The following is a 6,000-nucleotide window of genomic DNA, read 5'->3' as shown; positions in this document are numbered from 1 at the left end:
ATGCAGACGTGCACAACAGATTGAGTTCTGAATACAGATTTCTGAATGCAGATTTTTATAGAAACTCCTCACAGCAGTTACTTCCCTTGATTCGCCCGGTCAGTAACTTCTCGTATAAGGGAGGCCACTGCGTAGGAGGTTGAGATTTATAGTGCAGATAGAATTGTTTTTCGAACGAAATTTGTTTTAGGTTATAAGAAGATTTTTTGACATAAAACGGTCTTAGAAAAATTCACTAAAAACGGTGTCAGCAATATTCTTGGAAGAAAACGTTAGAAAAACGTTTCCAAAACAAAATGTAAGAATGACCATATACTAAATTAAATAGATATTTCGTCTGATTTTTGATCAGGTAAGGCTTCATAATGGGTAACCGATCGATGTGGATTTTCGAAATGTGGTATATACCATAAGCATAGGTGCGTAAACGCACCTATGCTAAAAATTAAACATCTGTATTTAAGTTACAAATACGTTTGAGAAAACCCTATGTTTCTGAACTAGTATTTGTACTAGTGTGTCTTTTTCTCGCTTTTCTATTTAGTTTTCAGTTTAACTGTAAATGTTTATGTCTAATTGCACTCTGAATATCTGGTAAATATGCTTCAAATCAACATCTCATCACTTATCTTGGGCTATTTATTTATTTATTATTCATGGGACGCTGAAAAGGATGCCCAATTATAACGATATTGATAAGGTCTGTGGGCGTATCGATGATTGTGATCGTTAACACTTGTTTGTTTACTTCCAGTTTGTATGGGAAAACATGACATGTTACTGTTCGTGATGGCACAATTTGTTTAATTACAACAGGTAAAGCTCGGGGGACTTTCCCTTGAATTCCTGTATACGACTGAATATGCTACCAAAGAATATTTCTAAAACGTCAATGTATTTACCTCTAATTGCCTTTGACAATCTTTCTAAATTTAAATGGGGCAAAATATAATGCAAAAAGTATTCGTGTTTGAATTAAACAGAGAGATTCGGTGAAAAATTGGTGACAGTGGTACGTTTCAGGAACGTGTTCTTTTGATCTCTCCTGTGGGCGGCATTCTACATTATTTTTCTCAGTAAAGTAAGAAAATAAAGTTTTTATCGAGCTAGTGAAATGTGCAATTCATTTTACTTTCCTAGATACAATTCACAATACTTCAACAAAAAGCAATAACATTTCTTTTAATTGGACGCTTTAAATCGTCTTTTCATTTTGGACATTTTTATTTATGCTTATATGTCTATTGATTGTGATGCTTAATACGATAGAGTTGTTAACTTAAAAAACACGAAGTTGATTATAATTTGTTATAAAAAAATCACGATAAACTTGTCACTGTTGTGTTCTTTGCTAATGGTAATCACCCAAGAAAGTAACTTCATCTGCAATGCCTTTGTTAAGAGTGTTTACAGCATGCCAATCTTGAAATTGGAACAGCCAATCAAAACCCACGACTCAACAAGAACATTACTTTCAATTTGCCGGTTTGACACAGTCAACACATTTGATTATTTTGATGTAAACAGCGATAAACATGTGGAAAAAATGCAAGAAATCATAAGAAAAAGGTTACTAATTATTTGTGTAATGATTCATTTTAATGTATAGAGAATAACACGTTACTGTCTCATCGTTTTGTATCAGGCGATGCTTAGAATAATATAACGGCGAGGTCTGATATATTACAAAACGATGGGACAGTAGCCTGTTTTTCTGTTTATCATACTATACTTTCCTAAACATCTGCAAAACAATCCACTTTTTTATATTTAAATTGTAAGCTGATTTTGCTGATCCGGCTTTTACACGTTTACATACATGTAGCAACGGCGTTCGAAAAGACGACACGAATAATCGCTTATTTTAAACATCGTAAAGAGAAAATAAGTTGTTTGCACTACGAATGGGAAAAGTACACCCGCTTTAATTTTAAACGCCTTGAATTGGAGATCAGGAATGGACTGCAGCGACAAATTTAATCGAAGAACATACTTCACCGAATAGTTTGGAGACGCCATTTTGGAGATGTGTATTGAAATTGACATTTTGATGATGGTGACAATATTGACATAAGCGTGTTAAATCGTTTGTTTAAATAGTTGAGGATTAGCATACAGTTATCATTTGTCTTGACTTTCTGTGTAACACTTGCGAGTGCAATGACTATATCGATATTTAAGAATTATTGTCCCATTGATGACGTCATTTAACGTATGTAGTGCGGGCTGTGGTGATTTTGAAAAATAAAACGTTTTTGTGATTTATGACTTTAAACTAGAATAAAATATGCACGTTCTTGGTATCAAATTGTTTGTTTTGTTGAATCTGATTCATGTTGATAGAAATAGTTGACTTTATTGCAAATCCCACGTAACTCCAAACATTGACTGATGTAAGAACTTCCTGTTGACCATGATATAAAAATATATCAGGCAACGTTATATCAGGCAGATATCAATGCGGTGATATGATACATTTATAATATATTTGAGATGTAACACATTTACGAAAATTACCCACGACTCAACCAAAATATAGCATACTACTCTTTACTTCATAACACATCATTTTAGTATGAAGACGCGAAAACTCGTTTGAATTTACCATGCTGAGATAATCAAGTCAGCTTCTTATCGATAAGAACATATAATCGAAACTTACGAACTGGCATCTGTTGGTGGAATTAAAGCAAACGACAACATATCATTCTTGCATGACGACGCTGCGTTTATGAGCAAATCTCTACTGTTGTTGTTCTGCATATTAGTTAACAAATATAAATTTGGAACGGATTAATATCTATATAAAGTGTGTTTAAAGCTTATCGAACATTTATATGATTAAAAGTCAATACTAATTAATAATTGTATAACTGGAAGTTGGTCATTCTTGTTATCATTAAATGTGGCGTGTCCTAAGACTTTTAGTGCTTATGCGACAAGCCTCATAATGAGAAAACTCATCCGAAATGGCGTCACTATGTTGTGCATAGAAATTGGTTTTAATGGTAACAGAACAACTTAAACCTCGATATACCTGGTCAGCAATCAATGATTACATTTAGAACAAGTAGATGCACACTTTGGAATATAATGGTACAGTTTTACATGCTTACTCAAAAATAAAAATAAAAAATAAAAAAATTAAACGTCCGAATTTATGTAAAATGGAAAACGTTAGATATTGATTCCTTTGCATCGACATAAGAAAACACATGTGATTTACTACATAATGATGATGTATTATGTTAATGTTACACAACACGTATTTAAATGTAATTGGTATGTTGTCTTTGATAACTCAAAGATGAAAGTAACATTTAATTGCATTTTAATGTGATCATTTATATTGAGATCACAATGTGCAATTGTCATTGGGAGAAATCATTACCCTTTAGACTTTTTTTTCAAGTTTGCACTTTAAGTGCACTTTTGGGCAGAATAAGAATAATAGGCATGATACGAGTAAATAATTTAAATTTGCGTATAAAAGTAATATTCAAAATAACGCTAGAAAGGAAGACAAACTGGTTGATACTTAACACGACAAGAAATGACAGTAATTATGTGAAACCTAAACACTCGTAGAAGATTACTAATGTTGCTTTGTTGTATTTTTATATGACAGAACGTAACATTTTAGTTGAGTTATGCTCCGTTTAAACGAAAAGGTTATTTACAAAATATCCTCCTTTATTTTACCTGAAAATAACGTATGCAGCTTGATGAATTAATAAGCTTTAGCGAATATTAAGGGCGAACAATTCAACAACTAACACTGTATGACGTAAGTAAAAAAAAACTCGTGTACTTTTGAATTGAAGCATACATTAAAAGCTAGAAAACAACGTTTTATAAAAAAACAAACTAATATAAATTAGCAGTTAAATGAAGACCAATTAAAGTACTTAGAATTAAATTAGCATACAGTACGTAGTATTTTAAAATTTACCAAACTCGACTTAGCTGTTTTTTAATTGATTTGCCATTCTTATTTGGCATTAAACAAACAACGAACACACGCTATGTCTTAATTAACATTTATCAAGAACTGGAGCATGACAAAAGTGCATGTATGAGTAATTTTTTCCGATGTCGTAACACGCGTATATAAGTGTTCATCTTACAGGCACAGGTTGCATATATTGTCTGATAGATTGCTGCGGTATACTGCTAGAAACGCATCATGTCATCTTTATTGAGGTTTGTGATTGTATTATTATATCTTTTTACAAAATATTTATATTTGGACTATCCGTATCAGCATTAGAAAGCTTTACATTTGGTTGATGACGATTATTACATCTGTAAAAGAAATGAATATAATTATTAAGCTCAACAACGGATGCTTATTTCCAATCTGTACAATTATTGCAAATAAATTTCTTATGAATCACATTTAAAAACAAGCCAAAATAAATATAACAGTGTCAAACGTCATATGCAGGTGTTTATTGTGTCTGGCGTTTTGCGGACTGAGTTTGCTGATGATAGAAGCGAATTCTTCGGCATCACGCCTGAAAGGTCGCCCTCGTCCCGTGTCCGCTCTGGACGCTGCAGGGGTAAATACCATATAATTTGTTTTAAGTATAGGACGTGAATGTGATGTGAATTAAATTTGCATATAATATAATGTAAATATTTAATGTAAATTTAAGCAAAGACCCAATAAAACCTTGCGGAATATTACTATACTACTGAAGCATCAAATTAATTATTATTGTTAATGTTCATCGTATATGTATATTTATAAGAGTCTTGTCTCACGAATTCTACTGTTCGATAGTTCATACATGTACAGCATATATGGTAACGTATTGAGATTTGTCCACATTCATAGAACACATACGTATAATGTTTACTTGTGTACAGCTGCTGGGTCCCTGGTTTATACAGTCCCACGTTGCTCCGTGCAGTTGGCAGGGATCCTCAGATTTCACTGATTGGCAGACCAACATTGTCCCCGGCGCAAAACCCGGTATCACGTACGCGAACGACGTTTGGAGGTAGGCTGCAGGTTGTGTCTCATGGACATACAATGTACGTCGTTGAAATGTGTGATGATGACATGAAGTGTATGGTTTTAAAACTGGTTAATGAATATTGATTTTTTTAAGTGTATATCAATACATTTGGAAAAAGTGGGAGATTCGGCATTAAGCAGTTTAGGCAGTGCAGTTGTTAAGTTTTTGTTTTTCTATTGGTTGTTTTTACAATCATGTCGAATACTTAAAACTTAGTAATAAACTGCGTGGTGGTAATAAAGGTTGTTTTTGTTTTGCTACATGCTTCATTTGTTATACGATTTACACAATTTAGTATTGAAAGTGTCCTATCTGATACATGTGTTGATTGTAACTCTGAATTTCAAAAGTTTAATGAAAAACTTTTGGAATGCATTTAATGTAAGTAAAAAATATCAGTATATTCAAGTTTTAAACTAAAACATAACGTTACAAACTTAACAATCTTCAGACCTATGTTAAAATATATTTTGCTTTTTACATCAAATAAATAATATTTGTATGGAATTAGTTAAAACACATAGCTATGTTTCCTGATGAGATAAGACCATAAATTAAAGCCATAAATAAAAACTTTGACGCCTCTTTATGATGAACAAATTAATCATAATAAACGAATAATAATTAAAAATGCATAGTATGGCTATTCCAAATTTATAGCATTTACTGATTATGGTAGGGATATTTAAATACTTACATTAAATATGTTTAAGTTTCCTAGCTTAACTAAAGTGACTACGCATTTTTTTGTCATTTTATTCCACAGTATCTAAGTTCCGAGCCTTTTGATTAAAACAAACTGGTTAACTAAGGGTTTGAAATATTATCATGATAAGTATACTATAAAACAAACAAATACAAGGAAACACAAACACATTTTCCACATTTTTATATTTTTACATTTTCATTTAATAAATTGACTTTATCACATCATTCAAGTTGGCATTTCGTTACATGAAATATGCTTTTGAGCGTA

At 32.0% G+C, this 6,000-nt stretch overlaps 1 protein-coding gene across 1 annotated transcript in view; it reads right to left on the bottom strand.

The window, feature by feature from the left end:
- The window catches only part of LOC127859396 (membrane progestin receptor gamma-like), a 418,822-nt gene that overhangs the window by 55,423 nt on the left and 357,399 nt on the right, over positions 1-6,000 (bottom strand). The gene's annotated exons all lie outside the window — the stretch shown is intronic.

The sequence above is a fragment of the Dreissena polymorpha genome, chromosome 15 (assembly GCF_020536995.1).
Source record: "Dreissena polymorpha isolate Duluth1 chromosome 15, UMN_Dpol_1.0, whole genome shotgun sequence".
In the NCBI taxonomy this organism is placed as follows: Eukaryota; Metazoa; Mollusca; class Bivalvia; order Myida; family Dreissenidae; genus Dreissena; species Dreissena polymorpha.
Note: the sequence above shows the minus strand (reverse complement) of the source record. Positions and strands in the feature narration are given on the sequence as shown.